Source organism: Herpailurus yagouaroundi, unplaced genomic scaffold (genome assembly GCF_014898765.1).
Source record: "Herpailurus yagouaroundi ecotype Mexico unplaced genomic scaffold, PumYag 139, whole genome shotgun sequence".
Taxonomy (NCBI): domain Eukaryota; kingdom Metazoa; phylum Chordata; class Mammalia; order Carnivora; family Felidae; genus Herpailurus; species Herpailurus yagouaroundi.
In genome coordinates this window covers 71,422,554-71,450,203 of record NW_024412394.1, presented here as the reverse complement: position 1 = coordinate 71,450,203, position 27,650 = coordinate 71,422,554, and the positions used below count along the sequence as shown (strand labels likewise).

The 27,650-nt window shown below is 39.6% G+C and overlaps 1 long non-coding RNA gene across 1 annotated transcript in view; it reads left to right on the top strand.

Moving 5' to 3' along the window:
• LOC121029930 (uncharacterized) overlaps nucleotides 1-23,002 on the top strand; it is a 65,088-nt gene extending 42,086 nt beyond the window's left edge. The window contains exon 4 of the long non-coding RNA XR_005789988.1: nucleotides 22,702-23,002. This is a non-coding gene — a long non-coding RNA (uncharacterized LOC121029930). The remainder of the gene's footprint in view (nucleotides 1-22,701) is intronic.
• The last annotated feature ends 4,648 nt before the right edge of the window (nucleotides 23,003-27,650 follow it).

Below are 27,650 nucleotides of genomic sequence, written 5' to 3'. Positions count from 1 at the left end.
AGTCCTCCGTAACAAATTTATTCAGAAAATTTCTATTACTAGCTTGTTACGACGAAAAGAAAAAAAAAAAAAACTGGGATGGATTTTGTATTTCAGCAGTGTTTTCTTGGCATCTACTGAAGTCATCATACACTCTTTAACCTTTAATCTGTCGGTGTAGTTTCCTAATGGTAGGGTTTCTAACAGCAGTATTTCAGAAGGGCTTTGCTGCCCTTCTCCAAGGAGAAGCTAAAATTTTCTACTTTTTAAGAAAAGGGTGGGAAGGTTGACCATGCCATTCGTGCTGCCTGTGTTTAGGGCGGGCACTGCCCTCTCTCTGCTCTATGCCATGCAGAAGTTACGATTTTCCTTTTCAAAACAAGCACTTGGCCAAGAAAAATGATGGTATACTTTAAGGAGTCGGCTAAGTTTGTTGTGATCCTGACATTTTTTTGTGTTTAATATAGTTTTTGCTTCATACACGGCCCATATGGAATTCAGTCTCCCCATGATAAGTAAGGCATCGCATCGGACGCATTTCGAGGGGGAGAAAAGGTATTTACAAAATGTTTTTTCCATGAGCCCCTCATCTGTGGTTTAGCTGCTTTCCTTACCACAGCATAGTTTTCCTCCTACTCTTTATCGTCACATGGCAATCAAAAGACCATGGCTTTTTTTTTTTTTTTTCCTGCAGTACTGTGCTTCTCCACATACTTCCCTAAAGAAAAAGGAAGAGTCAGAGGGCTATTCTAATCATTAGTAGTAGCTGTGAAAGAGTGTCTGCGTTGCATGATACGCCAAAGGACATTTAGCTAAATAGTTACTGGTAGTGTGAAAAAAATGAGAGACAGCCTCAAGATGTGACAGAAGAGGCCTACACCTGAGAACGAAGCCGGGAGACCGGAGGCTCATTTCTATCATCACTGGCAACTCACTGGCCCCACTGGGCCTTAGTTTCTGCATATATTAAATAAGGACGGTTGACTTCTCTGGATGACCCCCGTAGTCTTTTTGGGCTCTGATAGTCTTTTGTGCTCAAAGCAATATCAACTCTAGAAAATATTCAGTAAGACATTTGCACTTCCTTTTCTAAATGTGACAACCTCATTAAAATGACAATATTCCAGAATTGAGTATTTTCCTCTTCACTGTGAACACTGTTTTGTTCTTAAATATATGAAATATAAGCCTTCCTGGAGAACCCAAAAATATCCTGTATGGTAGGCACAAAATGACTCCCCCCTCGCATGCCCATGTCCTAATCCCCAAATCCTGTTAATATGTTGCTTACATAGATGTGAGTAAATTAGGGATCTCCAGAAGGAGAGGGTAGCCTGGATTATCTAGGTGGGGGTCAATCTAATCACAAGGGTCCTTATATGTGGAAGAGGAGAGGAAAGAGGTCAGAGTGATGTGATGGGAGAAATGAACCTGCTACTGTTGGCTTTGAAAATGAATGAAGGGACCCATCAGCCAAGGAATGTGGGCAGCCTCTAAGAGCTGGAAAAGTCAAAGAAATGGATTATCCCCTAGAACCTCCAGAAGGAATGCACCCCTTTGAAACTTTGATGTTAGCCCCATGAAACACATTTTTGTTTTCTAACCTCCAGAGCTATGAGATAATCAATCTGTTTCGTTTCAAGCCACTGTTTTTGTGATAATTTGTTGCAGCAACAATGGGAAACTAGTGTAGTTCGTCAGCTCTGGCCTTTACTATATTGAGCAAATGTACCTTCGTCTTTAATGTATTTCTATGCATGTTGTTCACGTGTGTGATAGCAAATACTTCCATTCTGCCTTAATAATCAAGAGTTATTTCATGTTATTGTTTATATGATAGCTAAAGGAATACCTAGCAAATTGACTGACTATGCTTCTGTGTACCATTATATTCCTACATTTAATTATTCCCTGGGACTACATTTTATTCTTAGAATTCCTAGAATATTGGATCTGGAGAGAACCGTGAATATGATCTAATAAAATGTAATCCTCTTTTCACAGGAGAGGAAATTGTTACCTGTTGAGCTTAAACCCGTGACTTTCCCATAATCATCCCGCAAGTTGCCTATAACACGAAGATCAAAATTGAGGGTTTCTGGCTCCCAGTCTAGGGTTTGTCTTACTACACCATAGGCTCTCCAACGGAAAGTGTTAGGACATGAAACTATTTAAGAAATCTGGCCTCTTAATGTGAAATAGGAGGCAGTGTGAAAGCCAAATGTGTCTTGTGTAGTTCAACTCATTTTCACCTGAGAAACAGTATATAACACAGCGGTTCTGACCTGGGACCCCAAAGGGTCCATACAGTACCCTCTACATAAATCCCGTCTCTAGTACTCACCAGCAGTGGGAACCTAGTTGAGTTATTTAACGTCTCCATGCCTCCATTTCTTTATCTGTGAAATGGAGATGGTAATTGTACCGAACTCATAAGGTTGTGGGAGATTTCAATACATTAATAACTGTAAAGCTCCTAGGAGAAGGCCTGGACCGTATTTACTTCCAAGTAATTAGGAGCAATTCTATTATTAACAGTAGGCTGTATAATAAAGACAAACTATTTTTAGTTGAACAAAAGAACACTTTTTACGAATATTAATATTATTAATATTTATTCCTGCTGTGCTTATTAGCTACCTCCTGCGGTGAAGGCGTGAATACTTAATCCTGAAACAGGGCCCATTGTTCAGATAAATTGCCTGTAGACTGAAAATCTTGTACTCTTGCGTGCCATCAGATGTTTTGTGGACAATTAGCACATGACTATCATGAGTGCTCTTGCTAATTAAAGTCGCATTAATACCAAAGAACTGTACAATGGCGGGTTCTATACTGTCATTTCTGCAAGCTGCATTGTTTCAAGGACAAAGCGGCTGATGTACTGTTTCTTTTCTTTCATAATGCTGAGCATGGGTATCTGATAGACTTGCTTAGGCTGGCAAACTTTTGAGCAGAAGTGCTAGATTTGTATGCATCTTCGAGAATTGGGCAGTTTGAAGCTAAAGTGAGCTAGGAAAGAAATAGGAAGTGAAAAAGTAGAACGGAAAGACATAGGTAGATAGAGGAAGAAAAAAGAGGAAGGAGGAAAGAAGGAGACTTGAAAAGACATGAAAGATAAATGAAACCACTTAAATGGAGAAGAGTTTAAGAGCCAAACAGGAGACGCTCCAGGCAGAAGGGTTTTCTATTGAAGTGTTTCTGATGCCAGACCAGTACTTCGCAGGCTGTAATGTACATCAGAATCGACCGGAGGACTTGTTAGAACAATTTCCTGAGTCCCGTCTGCAGGGATCCTGATCCAATAGGTCAGAGTGGAGCCTAATGCAAATTCTAACAAGTCCAGAGGGGGACACTGAGACTGCCGGTCTGAGAACCTCTGGGTCATACTATAGTCACACAAAATAAAAATAGTAGTTCTCTGCTTTTTTTAAATTGAGCTATGTTTTTATACATAGTGAATTGCACAGATTATAATGGTCTTGGTTTGCTACCCTAAGCAGTTCCCTCCTAAGTCATGTGAAGATTTACCTGTCTCCATCGAGGATAGCAGGAGACTTTTTTGAACACAGTCCTAGTGTCCCCGAATAATAAAATGAACTTCAGTGAGTTTTTTAGCTCTTTGAAGCAAAACATATATTCTATAACCTGGCATTGAATGCCAAAGAACTAGAAAGCACCTACATTATCTTGTTTATTCCTGGAATATTCCCGGGCTCATGTAAGCTATAGCCCATTTTTTTTAACATGAAATTTATTGTCAAATTGGTTTCCATGCAACACCCAGTGCTCCTCCCAACAGGTGTCCTCCTCAATGCCTGTCACCAACTTTCCCTTCTCCCCCACCCCCCATCAGCCCTCAGTTTCTTCTCAGTTTTTAAGAGCCTCTTATGGTTTGGCTCTCTCCCTCTCTAACTTTTTTTTTCCTTTCCCCGCCCCCCATGGTCTTCTGTTAAGTTTCTCAGGATCCACATAAGAGTGAAAACATACGGTATCTGTCTTTCTCTGTATGACTTATTTCACTTAGCATCACACTCTCCAGTTCCATCCACGTTGCCACAAAAGGCCAGATTTCATTCTTTCTCATTGCCAAGTAGTATTCCATTGTGTATATAAACCACAATTTCTTTAACCATTCATCAGTTGATGGACATTTAGGCTCTTTTCTATCTCTTATTTATTATTCCATTTGAGACGAGGAAATTTGGGTGTGTTATATATTGCATTCTCTCCTGTTCTTTGAATTAGCCATTCACTGGATTTATGTAATACATAATCTGAGACATTGGCCAAGGAAGTTGTTGAGATTGAAATCCTTCAGCAGTGCATCTGAACCCCTAGGATCTTGTTAAAGATGCAAATTTTGATTCAGTGGGCCAGGCGTGGGGTTCAAAATTCTGCCCGGGTAAGAAGTTCGCAAATAATATTGATGTTGTGAGTCCACAACATTACATTTTCAGTAGTGAGGCCCTGTGTGGTGTGTGTAGGTGTGTAGGTTCTCTAACTTTAGCCAGTGCCAGAAGGGATGGAGGGCTTGTTAGAACATGGAGTTTTGGCCTCCACCCCTAAGTACCTCAATCAATGGGAATGAGGCCCCAGCGTTTGCATTTCTGAATTCTCCGATGATGCTGGGGAAAGAGCAGGGAGCACACTCTGACAGCTAACGAGCTATTAACCACCCCTCTCATTTTGCTGATGCTAATGGACTTGCCAACAATTGCCACAGCTAGTGGACAACATCTACCTTCAAAGAGCTCTGACAGAATCACTAGTGGTCTCTTGATGGACAAACCCAATGGGTTCCTTTTGGTCTTCACATTTCTTGGCTTCTCAGTGGCTTCTGACCGTTGTTGCTCCCCTCTTGAACCCTCATCTCTCTTGGGTACAGTAATAGAATTTTCTCTTTTTGCTTCCTACTTTTCTAACTCTGTTCTAATTTCAGACTCTTACGTAAATTTCTCTTTTTTTCCATCCCTGTGCTTTAGCCCCACAGCTGTGCTTTAGTTCAGCCCCTTATCATCTGCCACCTAGATCATGTCACTACTTTCCTACTGGATCCTTCTGCCTTGGTTGAGTCTCCAAGCCATTCTCCCCACCTCTACCTGAGCGATCTTTATAAAATACAGGAGTGATGGTATTCTCGCTCTGCTTAAAACCCTTGGTGGCTTCCCGTTTGCCACACGATGCCTTCCAAACTCTTCAGCTTGGCTGACGTGGCTCTCTGTAATCTGACTTGTCTCACCTTTTCTCTCACCACACCTACTTTGGAATTTTCCTTAAAAACAACCAATTCCCATTGAGGCTACATGATTTTGTGCTCCTTTCTCTTCCCAGAATTCTTCCCTTCCCATTTTTCCCAACCTGCTAAACTACGAAACACCTCAACTTTCATGTGTCTCTCCTCTGGACCCTTACTGTGACCATCCCAGGAAGTAGTGAGTTCTTTCTTCTCGTGCCCACACATGATGATGATGATGCCAGTAATACCGGATTATAAAAGTCTTGAGAACAAAAAAAATTATTTTTTCAGCCTGGTGTTCCTGGCGCATTGCTCAGTGCCTGACACGTCAGTCACCTTGTTTTCTGAACAAATGAATGAATCGGTGATCGAGGGAGAAGCAGCTGTTAAAGACCTTTGGGGACTGCATTAGTCTCCCGAGTCTGCTTACAAGAACTGAAATGTATTCCCTCTGAGTCCTGGAGGCCGGAAGCCTCAAGTCAAGGTGTTGGGGGGCTGTGTACTCTCTGAAGGCTCTAAGGAGAGATTCCTTCCTTTTCTTTTCCAGACCAGCTATTCCTCGGCCTGTTGCTGTTACCACTTCAATCTCTGTCCCATTTTCTCCTCTTCTAGTCTGTCTTTTATAAGAACACTTACTGTTTTTAGGGCCCATCTGGATAGTCCAGGATGACCTCATCTTGAGATCCTGAGCTTAATTTCATCTGCAAGGACCCTTTTTCCAAATAAGGTCCCATCACAGGTTCTGGTGGCTGGGACCTGGACACATCCTGCTGGGGGCCACCATTCAACCCACCGAAGGGACTGCGAGAAAAACAAAGGTGGTATCTATACGTAGAAATTGGAAAGAGACAGGTAATCCTCATCTTCCTTCTAGATCCCATGTAATAACAATGCATAGAACTACATGCACTACCACTAGTGCAACTACATGCACTCTGTTACTGTAGTTCTCCTCAATCAGTTATCATCCAAAGACAAACTCGTTTTTGTTAAAAAAAAAAAAAAATCATTAAGTGCGTGTGTGTGCGTATGTGTGTGTATGTTGGGTGCCTTGGTTCAAGCACGAAGAATATTCTCCTTTTTGCCTAAAACATATCAACTCCTTCCCCCTAAGCTTGAAAACTAAAACACAAGCATTGCATCTACTGGTCTTTGAAAAGTAATCCTTTCTGAACTCATTTTGGTTCTCTTACAACTTCACATTTGTCCTGGAGGAGAGGAAATGATTTCACTTCCCGGTATGGTACCTTGCCTTTGTCAGCATTAGGCACTTCACAACTACTTTTGATGAAACTGTTAATTGGTATTGGATGAGTGCAAGCAGAGACGTGGGGTTGGGAGAGGCAGTCATGGAAACTGTGAGGACAGGAGACTGGGCAAAGGCAGTGGGAAGGCGTTCCAGGTTCCGGCCCAGCCACTTGCCCTCCAGTTCGCACAGGATCACCCAGCACCAAAGCCAGGGTTTCCAGAGTGGACAGATTTCATTTCCATTAGTGCCTGACTGACAATCGCCAAGATCAAGCCTTTCCCTCTGACTCTACAGTTGAAGTGCGAAGACTTTCTCAGCTCCTCTGCGACTGTGTGTGAGCTCAGGAGAACTGGGGAAAATGAAAAAATACAGGACGAAGAATCCATAGTGTTACATTTCCCCTCAGTTTTCCACAAGACAAGAGAACAGCACAGGATACTGTAATTTGTCAAACCCCCAAACAAAACAAAACAGGTCTGTTGTTAATACAGACAAGTGGTCACAGCTGCAGAAAAGTTTCCACATGAAATCTTTCAGTCCTAACCGGTCATTTTGCAGTTTTGTGATCACTTTTCCAGGATCCTTTTTTCCCACCAGCGTTTATCCGTGTTAACTATTTGTTCCACGCTGCGAGGTCCCCTCTGGTAGGTGTGTTTCTCACAGTGCTGCTCTCCCACGGTTTTCTGACGTTCTATTTGGTGTCACCGGGACGTGTGTGTTAGTTCACTTGACACTGTGGCTTTAGCAGTAAAAGTAAATGGCTTGATGATGTAATCTGTTAGAAGAGCTGCTGTCAGGCTCCTGTCTGTACCCCCACTTGCAACCTCCGGGTTGAGATACAACCCACCCCTCAAAGTGTGCAGCTAATGCGTGTCCCACGGATGAACGCAGAGACGCTTGAAAGCCAGGCTGGCATACTGCTCAAACGTAGGCCAGGTGTGCTGAGAGTTTTCCAAAGGTTTGCCTGTATTTTGGTGAAGTTGAATTTTCTAAGCTCCTTTGAATTGCTGCTAAAGTGAGAAAGCCACACTGAGAGAACGGGTGTTTGGTCATTTAAGGCAAAAATGCAAACCTCAGGCGAACCTCAGGGAATCCACAGGCAATTCAAAACAGAAAGAAGAGAGTTTTGTGTGACATTTCTGTGATCGAAACTGATGAGTTATAAATTTTCACTGTTGATACTTAGCCTCTCTTCCTCTTTGCCAGTATATATTTATCTCTTCGGGCATAATACCATGTTACAGGAAAACTGCTTTCATTTTGACTGCATTTGTGATACTCAGACACATAGAAATTGATGTTTACTTTTGGACTTACAAGAAAGAGTTTCCAAAGAATGGTGTAGATTGTGACATAACTGTTTAACCTAGGCAAGGAGACAGGGATTTCGGAGCCTTTGAAAAACACTTTGCCAGCACAGAGACAATTAGAATGTGAATAATTCCAAAACTGAAATGACACAGTGTTCATATTCGAAAGCCCTGTCCACAGCTTTCTACTTGGCAAATTGTATGGACTTTCAGAATTATTCAATGTAAAGCAAAGTCATAAAAATGGAGTTCAAATATAAAATAATTTTTACAGTACTTTTTACAATGTGTCCACTTATTCAGATGGACCGCCATTTAAATTAGTTAAGATGCTACTGTATTTGTACTGATAGAGCCATAACATAAATTTTTTGTTACATTTGTTTATGTGCATTTAATTTTTTTTTTCAACGTTTATTTATTTTTGGGACAGAGAGAGACAGCATGAACGGGGGAGGGGCAGAGAGAGAGGGAGACACAGAATCGGAAACAGGCTCCAGGCTCTGAGCCATCAGCCCAGAGCCCGACGCGGGGCTCGAACTCACGGACTGCGAGATCGTGACCTGGCTGAAGTCGGACGCTTAACCGATTGCGCCACCCAGGCGCCCCTATTTATGTGCATTTAAAAGCCACAATTTTACAGATTTTATTTTATAGTTCAAGAAAAGGAGGAAAAATAAACAAGAAAAATTAAATGTTTTATACCTTTTTGTTATAAAGTATTACAGGTTCATTGCTAAAAATCATGGAAATACAGAAAAATCTAAAGGCAAGAAAACCACTTACAATTTTACCACTTAATAGTAATCGTCATTAACATTTTTAGTATCACTTGTAGCCTTTTTGTCTGTATATTATTTGAAACAAACAAACAAAAAAAAATCAAGATCAACTAATGTGCCGGTCCATCCAAAGGATTTAACAATGCAGCTGGGGCAACTGAATATCCATATGGAAGAAAACAAATAAACTTTGACCCATATCTCACTCCATACATAAAAAATTAATTTGAGATATGGGGCGCCTGGGTGACTCAGTCGGTTAAGCGTCCGACTTCAGCCCAGGTCATGATCTCACAGTTTGTGAGTTCGAGCCCTGCATCGGGCTCTGCGCTGACAGCACGAAGCTTGCTTGGGATTCTCTGTCTCCTTTTCTCTTTGCCCCTCCACCATGCTCTCTCTCTCTCTCTTTCTCTCTCTCTCTCTCTCTCAAAATAAATAAATAAACTTAAAAAAACACATAAGGCATTAATCATCAGAGAAAGAAAAGGTTAAATTGGATGGTGCAGTTTTTTTCTGCTCTATAAAAGACACCATTCAGAAATGACTAGACAAGTCATAAACTGAGAGAAAAAATATTCTGAACACATATACGTGATAAAAGACTTGTATCTAGAATATATAAAGAACTCCTAAAAATCAATAATAAAAGGCCAAGTGAATTTAAAAATGAGTGCATTATTTATTGCTACATAATGAGTTAGTCTACAACTTAGTTTAAAGCAACAAATATTTATTATCTCATGCTTTCTGAGGACCAGGAATTTGGGGGCAGATTAGGTGGGTGGCTATGTTTTAGTGTCACTCATGAAGCTGCATTTGAGGTACAAGCTGGGGCTGCAGTCAACTGAAGGCCTGACTAGAGCTGGAGGACTCACTTCCAAGATGACTTACTCATAGGGCCGTTGGCAGGAGGCCTCATTCTCTTGCTATGTGGGCTTCTTTCTAGACGGCTTGAATGTCCTCATGATATAGCAGCTGTCTTCCCCTAGAGCGAGCAATCCAAAAAGCAGAGCAAGGAGGAAGTCATGATATCTTTACGTTCTAATTTAGACATCCACAGCACCACTTTTCCCATAGTCTATTCATTAAAATCAACGCACGAAGTACAGCCCATGTTTAAGGTGAGGGCAACTAGGCTCCGCTTTTGGATGGAGGGATATCCAGTGTTTTCTGCACATGTTTTAAAGCAACCACAAAAGATGATATATGTAAATGAACAATACGTATAGAAAGACAAGTGGCCACTTCATCAGTCAATTAATACATGCAAATTAAATCCACTGTGAAGTACCATTTCAACCCATTAGGATGGCTAGAAAGAAAAAGATCGACAACACCAAATGTTGATGAGGATGTGAAGCAACTGGACCTCTCATCGCTGCTGGTGAGAATGTAAAATAGGACAAACATTTTGGTGACTTGGTTAGCGGTGTCTTATAAGGTTAACTTTAATGCTTACTCCACATCTGGTATTTTCCCGAGAGAAAGAAAAACATGTCCACAAAACTTTAGACGTGGCAATATTTATATTAGTTTATGCATAAACATTTAAAACTGGAAACATTCTAATGTTTATTGACAGGGAGAAGGAAAAACAGACTTAGACAATGGAATACTTATAAAATGGTATGTTCACACAATCAAATATTACTGAGCAATGCAAAAGAGTGAGCTCCTAAAACAATCAACATCAAGAGTGAGTCTCAAAATGTAAAGATCTAATGATTCAGCAAAAGAAGCCAGACCCAAAAGAGCAAATATTGTATAATTCCATTTCTATGAAGTCCAAGAATAGGCAAAACTAGTCTATAGAGATAAAAATACGAAAATGGTTGCCTAGTGAGGATGGGAGAAGAGAATCAATTGGAAAGAGGCAAGAGGAGACTATCTGGGGGGATTCTGAAAATATTCTAGTTCTTGTTTTGGATGATAGGTACACTAGTGTGCACAATTTCCAAAACTTATAAAACTGGACACCAAGATCTGTACATTCTATCATATGTTAATAATGCTGTAATAGAAAATAAAAATGATCACAGAGTTTTATTTATTGCTTCTTTGCATAATATTATACTGTGAGTGTTTTCTGGTGCCCTTCAGTATTGTTTGAGAAAGTGTTTTGATGGCTACATAATGGTTTCATGATATAAATATATTAAAATTGAAATTATAAATGTTACGATTAACCCTGAATTTTATAAAAAGCACGGATGAATTTTCTTTTAAGTGTCTTGTTTTGTGTGCATTTGTGATTATGGGAACATTATATTTAAGGTTTTATATCAAGGAAATCTGGTGTTCCTAATTAGGCAATGAGGATTAAAGGTCTTTCTTCATTAGGTATTTCCTGCTGGACCTTCTTTCCTTCCTTCCTTCTTTCCCTCCCTCCCTCCTTCTTCCCTCCCTCCCTTCTATCCTTCCCTCCTTCTATCCTTTCTCCCTTCCTCTGTCCCTTCATTCCTTCCTTCATTCGCTCGTTCCTTCCCTCCCTCTCTCCTTCCTTGTATCCTTTATCCCTTCCTCCCTCTTTCATTTCTTTCCTTCCTCCCCGCTTCTTCCTCTCTCTCCCTCTTCTTTTCCCTCTTTTTCTTTCTCCCTCCTCCCCACCTCCTGCCTATTGTATTTTAGCCAACTTTTTATTTTGAAAAAATTCAATCCTACAGAAAAATAAGAGTATAATTAATATCGTAAATATCCTTCACCTAGGCTCACTAGTTCTTAACATTTTGCCGCATTGCATTCTGTGTGTGTGTGTGTGTGTGTGTGTGTGTGTGTGTGTTGATCCACATTTTCTTAAGTTGTACATGTTACTTCAGCATGTGGAAACAAGGGTAATAACCTATGAAATTACAACAAAAATGGTTACTCTCGATAAACTTAACATTGATGCAATAATGTTGTTGTATTTAATAATGTTAAATATAGAGTGTATATTCAGGGCACCTGGGTGGCTCGGTCGGTTAAGCATCTGACTTGATCTCAGGTCATGATCTCACATTTATGGGTTCAAGCCCTGCATCGGGCTCTGTGCTGACAGCTCAGAGCCTGGAGCCTGCTTCAGAATCTGTGACTCCCTCTCTCTCTGTCCCTCCCTGCTCACTGTCTGTCTCTCAAAAAATAAGTAAATGTTAAAAAAAAATAGAGTGCTTATTCAAATTTGCTAAATTGTCCCCAAACTGTCCTTTATACTTTTTTTTGAATCAGTATCCAAACAAAGATAATGCATTGCATTTGGTTATTTCCTTAATCTCCTTTAACATATTCTAGAATAATCCCTCTATATTTTTTCTGTCTGACATATATTGATATTTTGAGCTGTCCAAAACAACTGTCTTGTAGAATGTTCCACAACCTGGATTTGTCTGATTATTTCCTCATGATTAAGTTCAGGTTAAACATTTTTGGCAAGAACGCTGCATGAGTGATGTGTATAATGTGTTACATTATATAATGTCACTGTGTTATTTTACTGTTGAAATTAAGTTTGATCTCTTGGTGAGGATATTTTTACCAGATCACCATTTTTTCTCTTTGGAACTAAAATATCATCTGTGGAGTGATCATATGACTCTCCTGTCTTCCAGTACCACTCACCCAATAATTTTAACATTAACAAATGATTCTTACCTGATTCGGTTATTACAGTGACAGTTACACAATGTTTTTCTAATTCTATCCTGTTTTTCACATTTACTAGCTGGCATTCTTCTGTACAACAGTGTTTTTCCTCTTTCCTCCTTCTCTATTTTAGTGTCATGGCTTCTTTTTAAAAAAAATTTTTTTTCCTAACACACAACCAGGTGCATCCTCTTACAAATGACTTGAATTATTTACATTATAATGAATGAAATTGTATATTTAGGCCTATGGAAATTCAGCCCTAAATAATAAGAAGAATTTAGAGAACTTTATTTCCTGGATCTGTCCATATAGATGATGACATATATACCTACCTGTACCAAGAAACATGTGGGTGTACATAAATATACGCACATGTATATATACATACAGATAGAGACACATATTTTTCTCTGATATAAAAATAATATACGTCCATTGTAAAGATTTTAGAAAAGACAGAAAAGTACAAAGAGGAAAAGCATATACTTTATCCCAGTATTCAGAGATAACGAATATTAAAATTTTGCTGTGTATTGTGGCTGGCTTCCAAGAGGCTGCCCAATGATCCTCACCTCCTAGTACTCGGGCCCTCGAGGAGCTTCCTTGTATATTGAAACAAGCTGATCTGTGTGAACATTAAAAGACTTTGAAAGAGATGATGTGTGACTTTTTAAGGCTAAGGCACTAAAGGGGTTACAATTTCTGTTTGGTCTTTGGGGTTGTTCCCGCTGAGGGACTCCAACCACCCTGCTCGAAGACAGTCAAGCGTCTCTGGAGAGGCCCACGAAGGGAGGTTCTGAAACCTCCTACCAACAGCCAGCATCAACTGACCATCCATGTGAGTGAGCCACCTTGGAATTGGGTCTCCAGTGCTGGTCACACCTTCAGATGACTACTGCCCCAGCTAACATCTGCTTGCAACCCTATGAGAGAACCGAAGCAAGAACCACCAAACTAAGCTCCCAGATTTCTGACCTGTAAAAACCATGAGAGCTAATAAATGATTATTGTTGTTTGTAAACACGAATTTTGGGGTGATTCGTGATACAACAATAGATACGTAATAGAGTATTCTTCCACTTTTTTCTATTATATTTGTTTTTTCATTCAGCAAATGTTCACTGAACATTTGCTACATCAGGGAGGGTGAAACCAGAGAAACAGAACCAGAAGGGAATATAAATGGAGTATGTGTATGTGTGTATTTATTACAACGAATTGACCTACATATGCCAGCATGGGGGTGTCTAAGCAAGCCGGAAGTCCATGGGGCAGGCAGTTAGGAAGGGATGATCAGAAGTGGATTGGAACCCCATGAGCTTAGGCTGAAGTTTGTCCACAGGCAACAATCAGTCAGGAAGAAAGATCCAGAGGGAAGGGAGAACAGGTGAACATTCAGCTGCTGGTCTGTAGTCTTGTAGCTCAGAGAAGTCCTAAGCTTTCTTTTAAAGGCCTTCCAACTGACTTAGGCCCTCCAAAGGTAGTCTCTCCTTGGGTTAATTTGAAGCCAACTTGAGACTTCAATTACATTTGCAAAGTCCCCTCATAGCAGCACCTAGCTTAGTGTTTGATTGAGAAACTGGGAGAAGTATGTATGTATGTATGTATGTGTGCCCCAAAATGGCTACCGCCTCTCTTCCTTTCTCCGGATCGTATGGGTCCCTTGTAGGCCACCCTATTTGGAAACACAATAGAAAGGGAATTCTGCGGTCTGCCATTTGGCTTAACCAGGTCAACACTTTACAAAGCCAACATGGCTGGTATGCACTAGGCTTAGTTCTAGATCCTCGGGATACATTAATAATTAAAACACACAAGATGACTGCCTAACGGAACTTGTATCTTAGTGGGAAAAGACAAAAAACCAACGTATAAAAAATAAGCCCTCTAAATAAACCTCCCAACAAATAAAAATACAGTATCAGAAAGTAGGAAGTGTTAAGAAAAGAAAATGAGATAGTGGGATATGAGATGACTAGGGAATGGGATGTGGAGAGATTAGAGGGTGGGATACAGGGAGACTCGATGGTGGGATGTGGGGAGACTAGACAGTGGGATGTAGGGAAACTAGAGAGTGAGATACGGGGAGACTAGATATTTGGATATGGGGTGAGAGTTTACTAAGGTGGTCAGGAAAGGCTTCTTGGAAGAGATGGCATTTGAGCAGAGACCAAACAATGAGAAATTACTATCCAGCCATTTAAAGAAGAGAGGAAGGTTCTCCCATTGGGAACAGCAAGTACAAAAGCTCTGAAGTAAAAATGAGCTAGGCTTTTTCAGAGGACAGCCAGGAGACAGTGGATGGAGCCAGTGGGAGAGGAGGGAAGGGTAAATTCAAAGAGGTAACAGAAAGTCGGGTCAGGACTTTTATTCCGAGCGCTATGGGAAACCACTGAGGGTTTAGAACAGAGGAATGACATGATCTGACCTACATGTTCAAAGGGATCAAGAGCCGAAGCAGGGAAACCAGTTAGCAGGCCATTGCTGAAATGTGGGTAAGAGATGATGGTGACTTGGACCAAGACTTCTGAAGCACAGAAGTTTCCAATGTGTTCTGTAGTCAGACAGGTTTGAAACAGCAGGAAGCCATAAAGTCAGACCTTTTCAGTGCTGACATTTTCTTTCTTCTCATGCTAGTGAAGATTCTTCAGAGAAAATAGAACCGTATATATGTGTTTTTCAGCTTCCGTACTGTTTTTCATAATGGCTGATCCAATTTACATCCTCACCAACAATGCATGAGAGTTCCCTTTTCTCCACATTCTTGCCAACACTTACCTCTTCTCTTCTTGATGATAGCCAACTAACAGGTGTGAGGATAGAGATCTCTATACCGATCTCTATACAGATCTCTATAGATACTATATATGGAAGGGGAAGGATTTATAATGAGCAGCTGGCTGAGAAATGCCATGATTTGCTGTCTGCAAGCTAGAGACCCAGGAGAGCCAGTGGTATAATTCGGCCTGAGTCTGAAAGCCTGAGAGCCAAGAAAGCTGATGGTATAAATCTCAATCCGGGAGTCAGAAAAGATGAAATGGGATGTTCCAAATCAATTCGTGAGGGAGGAGAAAAGGAACCCATTCTTCCTTCCTTTGATTTTTGTTCTTTTTGGGCCCTCGAAGGATTGGAAAAGACCCACCCACATAGGGAGGTTAATTTACTGCATCCCCTGGTGAAATGCTATTCTCATCCAGAAACTACCCACACAGATACACCCAGAAATAATGTTTAATCTGTGCATCCCATAGCCAGTCAAGCTGACACATAAAATTAACCATCACAGCTGGCTTCTCCAAATTATCACCTCTTACTGGTTAACATGGTACTTGTGACTAATTTTGCTTACTCAGATTCACTTAACATGAGCCACACACACAATATTATACATCAATACTGCATCTTTCTTCTATACCATATATGATTTTTAGAAGGCTTTTAGAAATGTTCATGCTGTTTTCTATATTGATTAATATACCTAAGACATCAATAGAGAGCTGGAATAATGGACTCAAAAAAACAGCCGTAAAAATTAAACACTTCAAAGAAAGCCGTTTTATTGTTTATTATCTATTCATTCATGGCTGCGTCTTGCATTTGGATTGGGGTTTTTGTCTCATTTTCAACAATTTCGTGTCCTGCATCTCCCCTGACCTCCACAGCATTCCCGAAGGCAAGCAAGGCAAGATGATGCATAACAAAATGGACCGAGGTTGAAGGAAGCCTTCTGGTTCATTGTGAGTCCACTAGTTGTAAGACAGAACAGACGGTTCAAGGGTAAGAAAGATTGTTTCCGTGTTGAGAAGTCGTCAACCTCGTAGGGAAGAACAACATGTAAACAGATAGCTGTAAGGGAAGATTATATGTGATAAGTAATATGAATAGCAGACAGGGATGGTTTGGGGAATAGGAAGGCCGAAGAATCAGACTGAGCAGAGGCAAAGAATATGCCTAAAATACCGCAGCTAGTTATTACAGTGTTCTTGGCACATGTTAGCAATGAGAAGTTGGGCCAGTGGAAAGTCAAGGGTGTAAGTAACAAAAGTAAGGTCTGAGTCTGCCTCAAATAATATTTCCCTGAAACTAAGCACAGAAGATATTATTTTACTCATGGAAAAAAAAAAGAAAACTTTTTGGAAAATGTTAACCCTTGCAAGGTATTGATTAAACTGTTCATCTTCTGTGGCTGAAAATTTTCCTCAGGATTATAAATGACGTTGAATAATATTTGATTTTGAAGAGGATATATATATTTTTTTTAATTTTTTTTCAACGTTTATTTATTTTTGGGATAGAGAGAGACAGAGCATGAACGGGGGAGGGGCAGAGAGAGAGGGAGACACAGAATCGGAAACAGGCTCCAGGCTCTGAGCCATCAGCCCAGAGCCTGACGCGGGGCTCGAACTCACGGACCGCGAGATCATGACCTGGCTGAAGTCGGACGCTTAACCAACTGCGCCACCCAGGCGCCCCTGAAGAGGATATATTTTTAATATATAAAACATGTTTATGACTGACACTGAGAAACTGAGTCCGTGCATAGTGGAGCAGGACAGGAGATGAAACAATGACAGGAGTGTGGGAACCCTACTACCCAGTGATGAAGCACAGATGAGACCTGAAGTGACAGGGCACCATGGATGTGGGACCGGTGGAGCCACCGCTCCTGCCCTCCAGGGAGTTTTCTTGGGTCTGGCAGGCCCTGTTGGACAAAAGTGTACATTTCTTCAGGCACCGGCCCTGCATAGGCTGATCATGGTCATTGTGCCCCACCATCAAAGCATAGCTCTGTCCTTTCTATGTTGGGGGCGATGAAACCAGTAGTCATTTACTCTACATATTTATCTTTTTAAAAAAATTTATGTTTATTTATTTTGAGAGAGAAAGAGAGAGCGCGAGCAGGGAGGGGGCAGAAAGAAAGGGAGACACAGAATCTGAAGCAGGCTCCAGGCTCTGAGCTGTCAGCACAGAGCCCGACGTGGGCTCTGAACTGCAAGATCATGACCTGAACCGAAGTGTCAGATGCTCAAACGACTAAGCCACCCAGGTGCCCCTACATATTTATTTTTTAAGAGGCATTTTCTTCCAACTGCAGCTAAGGAATATTGTGAATAAGTCAGGATGCTTGTGTTACAATAGGGTAGAAACCTCTCTCTTTTTTAGCACGGTGGTTCTTCTGTTGCTATTCTAAGGTATTTTATGGGGCGGTTTGAACAATATCCTTGCTTTCTTAGAATGGTCCCCACGAGAAATCCCATTAAATCGATGTATGTATATGTGTATGTACATATATATGCCCATGTATATATGGATATTTGTGTAGAAATTCCATTGCAGTAAAACCCATTAGATTGCAGATTTCTACACGATGAAACTGTTCTCAGAGCCTGTTTATTTCAAGCACTCTTTCCTTTTAGTACTCTATGACCTCCTCCTACACACTTATACTTTCTTAGATATCAAAGTGTAATACATTATTTCTAACATCTGAAAAAAAAGGCAATTATTCTCTAAGCTATTAACAGCCAAAAAAATTAAGGAAATACGCGGGACTTCAAGGGAGTGCTTTATCCTAATTTTTATACAAAGGGACTGAATAATATGTATAGGTAATTGTACAATAGGATTAATGTATTTCTTTGATCATGACTACATGTGTAATTAATTTGGGAGCAGAAAGGTAGCTTGAATTCCTTATTTCTTTTCTTTTCAAACATCTATTATTTATTTTTTTATCTTTTATATTTTGAGAGAGACAGAGAGAATGCCACTGGGAGAGAGGGAGAGAGAGGATCCCAAGTAGGCTCTGTGCTATCACTGCAGAGCCCAATGCCAGGCTCCATCCCAGGAACCATGAGATCATGACCTGAGCCGAAATCAAGAGTCAGATGCTCAACCCACTGAGCCACCCAGGCGCCCCTCTTAGGATTTCTCTTTAAGAAGAAGACAACTCCCAGGAATTGGCAGGATGCACGGTGGTCTGTTTGAGGAAAGAACGGAACTGCGCCATACATCTACTCAGTGTCCGTGAGAGACACAGACACACGCACAGAAAAGCAACTCACTTCAAAGACTACAGAGCAACAAAATAACTGTGGGCTATTTCCCGGGGTCAACATAGATTCACATCAGCTTATACTTTCCCAGTCAAATCTGCATCACCGTGTATTCGTAATTGTCAGCAGGCAGTAACTCTAAGGCACTGTAATGTTTCGATCATAAAAAGAGATTAAAGCCATTTGTATATACTCCGCTTACTAACATAGGAAACCTACTGAACATTTTTAGGAAAATTATCAAGCCCTAAGTTTGAAACAAAAAGGGATTCCATTTAAATCCGTCTTAACCTTCTATTTTGTTCGGGGCTAGGTCTTGGTATTTCTAAAATGAATTTCAGTCGCTAAAAGAATAAACTATTTAGGAATTACCAGAACCATTTCCTGAAATTCTGAAAACCCTTAAAATTTCATATTAGCGTGTCGTGGAATTCAAACTACCTTTCTGCTCCCAAATGAATTATCCATGTAGTCATGATCAAATGATCGTATGCTTTGAACAATGTGTATTTGTGTGTGTGTGTGTTTAACTTTTATTGGTGCTAATTTACTCAACAAGGAAGGTCCCAAAGACCTGGGAAATTATTATTTGTATGGTTTTGTAATATCCATAACAAAGGAAATTTGGCCGATCATCCCATTCCAGATTTTGAGTGGATGACAATTTTGGCAGGAAGAAGAATATAATTTAGTAAGTCAATGAAAAAAATATTTAAAATAGGCCTCTATCTTTATAGAGAAAGATGATGCAAACATTGTATGAAAAATAGAAGCCAGCTCTTTAAATTGATTTATGTGGTCTGTTTTAACATGTCAATATTTTATGTGCTATATGTCTGTTAGTAATCTGTTTTCATGGGCAAGCTCATTATAAATGTGCACTTATTGGAGGTGAGCTTTATCTTCCTTTCACACCAGGCCTTATTTAAAACTAGACAAATACACTGGGGAGCCTGGGTGGCTCAGTTGGTTAAGTGTCTGACTTCGACTCAGGTCATGATCTGGTGGTTCAGGAGTTCAAGCCCGCTTCAGGCTTTGTGCTGACAGCTCGGAGCTTGGAGCCTGCTTCAGATTCTGTGTCTCCCTCTCTCTCTGCCCCAGCCCTGCTCATGTTCTGTCTGTTTCAAAAAAAAAAATAAAAACATTACAAAAAAAAAAAAACTAAACAAATACATTCTTGATTTTAGGTATATATGCAGTGCTTTCTGTTTCTTATTTTTGTTTTTTGTTTTTTTCCCACAAATTCATTACTTTTGTAAAGACTCTGTGAGTCTTATAAGCTTGATCGTAATTGCTAATATTAAGAAGACAGGCATGGAGCCTAGAGGTCATCCACCTAAGGAAGATGATTTTCTTCCAGTGATTCACTCAACATCACCAAGAAATACCCTTTTGGGTCTAGTTTCCTTATCTGTGAAACGAAGGTTTTGCCATGGCTTATTGCTAAGGGTCCTCTTTTTTGTGATTCTATAAAAACAATTACTTTTGCGAATTCCTTTTAACATAAGATATATGGGAAGTTTGGGATCTTTTAGCATAAAAATTTAAGAAAATAGGAATCAGGAAGATATAAGCAGGAATTAGCCAGATATATACTTTCATGTAAAAAATCTCATTCAGGATTAGGTAAAATGAAAATCCCAGGATTGGTATGTGCATATATGGAATATTGTTTTGGTTTTACATTTTAATGTGCAACTGTGCCTGCCCTAACAAAATGAGTTTTCAAGCAGTAACGTTTGCCCTAAAGAAAAAAAAATTGTCAGTTGTGGTCTGTGTAGGCAGTGTGTAGGCAGGACTCTCGGCTTCCAGGAAAATTTCTGTCTTTACAAAAAAGAGATTTCCCAGCTACCTTTTGAATTATTTCCCTAAAAACACGACTTGCTTGACGCCAGAAGTGACCTGTGGCTGCCTCCCCCTTCACCTGAGTTGCAAACAAACGCTGAGAGGAAAGAGAGAGGAGGTGTGGTCAGAGGTGCTGGGAGGCGGTGGGCCCAAAGCTTTTGCGGAAAATGGTCCGATTGACTGGATCTCCATGAGGGCTATCGATTGCTGACACCTGGTGTGGGTTGAACTGAGTCCCTCTCAAATTCATTTGTGGAAGTCCTATCGCCTAGGACCTCAGGATATGACTTTAAGTGGAGACAGTGGCTTTGCAGAGGTAATCCAGGTAAAATGAGTCCATTATATAACTGGTGTTTGTATTAAAAGGGGAAATATGGAAACATACATATACGGGAAGAAGGCCATGGGAGCATGAAGACAGCCTCCTATAAGGCAAGGGGTGAGGCCCAAAACAGACCCTTCCCACACAGCCCTCAGAAGGAATCAACCCAAATTAACTCTTGATTTTGGATTTCTAGCCTCCTGAACTGTGAGATACTAAGTTTCTCTTATTTAAGGAACCTATGTTGTGGTACTTTGTTCAGCAGCCCTAGAAAACTGACACAACACTCAGCCTGAATACATTCAAGGAATAAGTAAGCAGCAAAAAATTCTGATTGTATTGGAGTCTTCCCACAGAGAAGTGAACCTTATTTGGTTTGTTTGAAATGAAACTGGGTATCTTTTTTTGTATGGTTTTATTTGTAATCAAGAGACTTCTTTTTTAACTGAAAAACAATTATACATACACATATATACCTACACATATATACACATATATGCATTCATATGCTCCCATAAGTGTTGTTAAAAAAGTTAAACTATACAGAAATATAGAATGTAAAATAAAAGCTATTTTCCAGTCCTCTTTCCTCAGTTTTAAATACCTCCCTAGCACTTTGCTGTTTGAAATCTAGCTTTGTATTTTTACAGTGCTAGATTCTTAATGTTACACTGTACAAACTTTAATACAATTCCAGTCTGATACCGGAGTTCTGCTAAAACAGTACATTTAAGAGTCCATGCTATGGGACCATGTTATAAGTGGGCTTTTACATACTTCTGTTATCTCAGCACCATGGGTAAGCTATAAAATAGGCCTAGTATTTTAAGTTACATCCTATAATAGGTCACATGTTTAGAATTTAGTATAGTACCAACCAAGGAAGAATTTTTTAAAAATCAACTATCAACTTTGTTTTTTTCCTGGCTTTGTTTCGTTTACTACTTAAAATATTTTTATAGTTAAGAAAAAAACAACGGACTTCATCTTGTTAAAGCGTTTTTCTAGGAACCAATAATAAATGACCTGCCTTCTCTGAAGTTTGAGTCCGTTATAGTACAGTGATACCCCTTTTATAGAGAACTCAATAAACCAGTAGCTCACCTACCTGAAATAATAGACTAGGACTTTAGGTATAAAGGTCTCTGAATAGACTAAATGAACATTGCAAAATCTGCACAAGAAAGCTCAGACCTTTATCAACAGACATGTCCCATAAGTTGTTAATTGGTGTGTGTATGTTCATGTTCAAATATAGCTCCAACAACTTATCATGAGTCCAAAGTAGAGTAGGGGCGCCTGGGTGGCTCAGTGGGTTAAGCGACCGACTTCAGCTCAAGTCATGATCTGGTGGTTCGTGCGTTCGAGCCCCATGTCAAGCTCTGTGCTGAAAGCTCAGAGCCTGGAGCTTGCTTCGGATTCTGTGTCTTCCTCTCTCTTTGCCCCTCTTCCCCTCAAAAATAAATAAACATTTAAATATTAAAAAAAAAAAATGATGGGTATTGAGGAGGGCACCTTTTGGGATGAGCACTGGGTGTTGTATGGAAACCAATTTGACAATAAATTTCATATATTAAAAAAATAAATAAAAATTAAAAAAAAATCAAGTATTTAAAAAGCAAAAAAAAAAATTTAAAAAAAAAGTAGAGTAAAAGTCATTAAAAAGAGGCAATATTTTACTCCTTGTATGCACAATGACAAGACTAAGAAGGAAAGTTTAAACTCTCAGTAGCTAGGAAGGAACCAAAAACTATAAAATGCTAAGGTAAGTTGAAAACAATTGGGTGGAATAATTTAGTAACAGGGAAAACAGTGCTTTAGGTCTTGAGGTCATTCTTATATTAGAGTACTAAATAATAACTGATGCTCTAAAGTGGCCCTGAGTCATTGTGAAAAAAATTTTTATTGCGATCAATATTGAAGGTGGTAGAAAATTGGGTAATATATTTAAGAATGATTTCCACCTAAAACTTTGCAAACATTAAAAGGATTTGGGGGGAGGGAGATTTGGTGTACATGAAAGTGAAGATTTGGTTATCTGCAAAATTTTGCTGTATAGGTATTTGAGGTTTTCTTAGTATCGCAATTAAAGTATTGTATTTGCTTGCATAAGTATTGCATTACATGAGTATTGTACCTTAATTTAACTGGCCCTTGGTTAAGATAGAACATTAATTCCATTGGTTGAAAGTAAATTGTGAACCAATACTTAAATGTTTGTGGTACTCTTCCTTATTTAGGCAAGTTGAGAGCTACATTGTATCAGAATGAAGGAAAGCCCACATTCTCGGCCTACAGGGGCAGTTCATAAAGAGGAATGGACTTCAAATGAAGAGACCTCATTAAAATGCATGCTTCTCATTCTTGGAGCTCTACAAATAAAGGAGAAGCAAGAGACCATCAACAAGATGGTGTTTGTTTCAAGTTTTACAGGTACCTTTTGTTCCACAGCATCATATCAAGGGGTATGTTGTTATTTAAATTATATTCAAATAGTCCAATAATGCCAATTTAGGGCTGAAAGACAAGGAGAAGCTGAGAACATATGAGATGACGCTTTCGGTCTTATAAGTAAATTAAGGCAATATTATTGGTAATATTGAACAAAGAAATGGTATAATAACACTTTCTGAACAGTGGGCTTACACTTGGATGCCATTTGGTGATTCCCCTATAACGTGCCCAAGTGCAACGTGAGGTGCTCTCCACTAACAAAGAACAGCTTATTTATAACAGCTTGTAAGCAGAGGTCTTTCAAAGTGCAAAGATACCCTCTTTCCTTCCCAAGGAGCAATTGCTTTGCACATATGTGCTACAAATACCAAGCACGGGGAGCTTGGTTTTTAATTACAAAGTAAAATATCATTCCAAAATTGCATAATTGGTGGTTGCCTTTTGCAATGCAATGAACATAAGGGAACCTGACATTAAATATTTGACGTGCTGCCATGACATTTTCTGAGATTTTATTTTATGCTGCTTTTAAGCTGCAGACTATGTTAAATTTGAATTCCTTGGGGGGTAATAGAGTGATACAGAATTAAAGAACCTAGCTCTCATGTTGGAATGCCTGTGTTCACAGATTGTACAGTTCAGATTTTAGGGAAAAAAAGTAATTATAGAAATGGAGACATATTGGATTCTTTATTCTCTCCTTACAGTAGTTACTTTTTTTTTTTTTTTTTGGATCTAGAGACCATTTAGTCAGGGAGGGATGTCTCTGGTTTTCCCTTTGAGGGAAAGACAGCGGAGTGGAGGAAAATACAGTGACAATCAGTGCCCAACATTGTGCAGGCTGCTGAAATTAATAGACCGATGTCACAGACCCCTGTAGTGTGTATATTCCCGCATGTCACAGAGTTGCTGGAAGAACGGTAGTAGACCTGATGCTGCCCTAGTTCTCTCTGTTCCAGAAAGTGCCTTTTGGAGTTTATGCTATTTGCTCAGCAGGGTTCAATGCTTCTGCAGCCGATGGCACCACCCTGATAAATTGGAGGATAATGCGCTCCAACTTGCCCCTTTCCTACACCTGCGTTTCCTACACCCAGCACCCCCTTCTGTCCCTTACTCCACAAAGAGAGCACGGAGAGCCCACATCTTAAAGCCGAAAGCGACTTCAAGAGTTCATCTGTTCTGTCACTGAAAGAGCAAAGGGCAAGTAGGTGTGGAATTTTCTTCCATAATGTAATAGAAGAAAATAAATTCTTTTTTTTTTTTAATTTTTTTTCAACGTTTTTTATTTATTTTTGGGACAGAGAGAGACAGAGCATGAACGGGGGAGGGGCAGAGAGAGAGGGAGACACAGAATCAGAAACAGGCTCCAGGCTCTGAGCCATCAGCCCAGAGCCTGACGCGGGGCTCGAACTCACGGACCCTGAGATCGTTTCCTGGCTGAAGTCGGACGCTTAACAGATTGAGCCACCCAGGCGCCCCAGAAAATAAATTCTTAATGGTAAAAATAAAAAAAAAATCTTGGGTTAACTTCTTACTGAGGAGTATGGACAAAAAGCCTTCTTGGGTGGGTAAAAGACAACTTGACTGCTTCATTCATTCTGAAGGCCTAACGTGTATATCCAAATCAGTGTTGTCAGGGACGCTGAGAATGAATTGCAGCCTAAGGAGGAGGCTCACCACCCCGCCCAGCCAGCTTTTGCATTTTCCTACACATTAGTGCTTTGTGTCATCACATTTCAGGGTTATTTCCTCTGCCCCAAACCGATGTTTTTCAGGTTTGGTGTTATTATTTTGATGACCCCAATAACAGAAGTAGGACCACTTACACACACAGCCTGACCAATTCCAGCATTTTCTTTGATCTTAGAGATACTGTAAGCAGAGCATGGCTGTGACCCTCTCACTTGGTTGGCTGAGCAACGTTCAAGGCCAGCATTCAAATTCTCCCTTTTCTTTAAAGCGATCATTTAGTATTTATTTAAAATATAAAATTATTTTTGTTGCTGATATTACCAATAATATTTATTGCATTTTTAAAAATTTTTATTTATTTTTTAGAGAGAGAGAGCGCACACACATGTGAGAGGGGGAGGGGCAGACAGAGAGCGGGACAGAGGATTGAAGGGGGCTGTGATCTGAAGAGAGCCCGATGTGGGGCTCAAACTTACAAACTGTAAGATCATGACCTGAGCCGAAGTTGGACGCTTATCCGAGTGAGCCACTCAGGCCCCTCTTTATTGCATTTTTAAAGCAATATATCTATAAAATATTTGTGGAGAAGTATTTCTTTTTGCTTTTCATAGGGAGCTAAAAGGCTTTCTTGGAATCAATCAGCTCTAGGACTAGAATACAGAGATACTTTCTTTTCGTTTTTTGGTTTTTTTTTAATGTTTATTCATTTTTGAGAGATAGAGAGAAACAGAGCATAAGTTGGGGGGAGGGGCAGAAAGAGAGGGAGACACAGAATCCAAAGCAGGCTCCAGGCCCTGAGCTGTCAGCACAGAGCTCAACGCAGGGCTTGAACCCATGAACCACGAGATCATGACCTGAATTCAAGTCGGTGGCTTAACTGACTGAGCCACCCAGGCGCCCCTATAGATACTTTCTATTCCAGGGTTCTTTTTGCCTGTAGCCCTGGGTACCATGGGAAAAAGAAATTAATCTGCCTCTTAACAAAAATTTACCTTTTACATCTTTTCTTTAAATGTCATGTTTTGGATACAAAAGTGCATACAAATTAAGTTTATCTATGATGTCATGCATGTAGATTGGTTTAATATGAAGGCTTCTAACTCAACCAAAGTGGTTCCACTTTTAAAAATTATGAGTGTTATTTTTATTGCGTTGAACACCAAAATAATTGATTTGATGATGTATATAAGTAGCTTTAAGTAATTTTGCAGATGGACAATTTAAAAGCATGTAAAATTCTTTGGCCTACACACATTTTTCAGGATGGTTGCCGATTCAATGAAACATCTATAAAAGATATAACAGAGAGTCAGAACATCAGATTAGTGACGGGAAGAATCTGAGGTTGAAAATGAGAGTATTGGGAGATGTTATAATCCCAGTTATATTTCTTTTTTTTTTTAATTTTTAAAAATGTTTATTTATTTTTGATAGAGAGACAGAGCATGAGCAGGAGAGGGACAGACAGAGAGACAGACAGAACTCCAAGTTGTGCTCCATACTCTGAGCTGTCAGCACAGATCCCGATGTGGGGCTTGAACCCATGAACCACGAGATCGTGACCTGAGCCGAAGTTGGGTGCTTAACTGACTGAGCCACCCAGGTGCCTCCTTTTTCTTTTTTTTTTTTTTAATTTTTTAAATGTTTATTTGTTTTTGAGAGAGAGAAACAGCATGAGTGGGAGAGGGTAGAGAGACAGAGCCAGTTATATTTCTTTCTGATATCCAAATGCAGAAAGGATTTTTTCTTTACCAAAGGAGAAAATACAATTATCAATAGAGAAGAAATATATGTATTTGCAATCAGGATTGAAAACATCCCTTTCAATAAAGGATTGACAGCTTTAATTTGTCTTAAAAAGCTAAATTTACCCATTAGATAGATGTAGCAACTGTATTTTACTCAATGCATTCACACTTATGTAGCTTTTTCAATAGCAATGATTTATAGTGCCTTAGCCCAACTGCAACATGTAAGCAGAGAATCTCATTTTCTGAAATCCAACCACAATCACAACAACAAGAAAAATCTATCTAAAAAGACAAACCAATTTAGAAAAGACTACATCAGTTCAAATGGAGTAAAAACAGCAGACATAATCAATTTTTGGTATGCACAGTATATGGCTATAGGAACTATGAACCAATTTTATTTCCTGTTGTTCAACAGTAGATTAACGGTAGAGAAAGTCCCATAATCTTAGTTTTTAATTCCTTATTCACATTCTTGACACATATTCCAAAATATTTGTTAAACTTTTACTAAAGTAATGAATGCCACTGAATGGGCTAACAATTCAAACTAGTTTTATTGGCATATTTTCTGTATACCACTCATTATTAGAAAATTTATCAGCATGATTATACATCATGATTATAATGTGAGTTTATATACATAAAACATACAATATCAAAAGCCAAGTCATCCTACTTGAAATAGTTTTCAAACGTTCAGAATGGGCCAAATATCTTTGATCCCTGAAGCACGCAAGACAAGTTAAAAATGATACAACTTAGTGAGTGAGTAGTAACATTTTATAGATTATCCTGAGCAGGGTTGATGCAGAGATTTAAAAAATCTATTACCTTGTTTTTAAGTTCCACACCAATAGCCCATGAATGCACTTTGACTCTGACAGACGGCTAAATATTGGGAATAAATCCTTCTTTCTTTCCTTCAGTTCCTAGAACGTTCTTGCCTTCCCCCTTGCCTGTCCACACCTTCAGAGCAAATCCAAAATGTAACATCCATGGACGTGTCTTCATGAGATCTCTAAAATTTAGCTTCAAATATCATAATCTTCACGGAGCTTAAATATTTATTATACCTTTCTTATACCACTTTCTGTATTGTGCTTATTTCCTGTATAATTTCTTAGACTGCTATTGGTATAAGCTTCTCGTCAACCTTGACTTATTTTCTTATATTCCACTGTGCTGAGCACAGTGTTTTGCATATAACAATTACTTAATACATATTTGTCCACCTGAGTGAGCTGCTGCCTTCCCAGCAACCTTAAGACACAATCTAGAATTTTCTTAAGGTCAGGGGCTAAGTCATCTGCCTATTAGCCTCCTACTGCACAGTGATAACATGTGTCC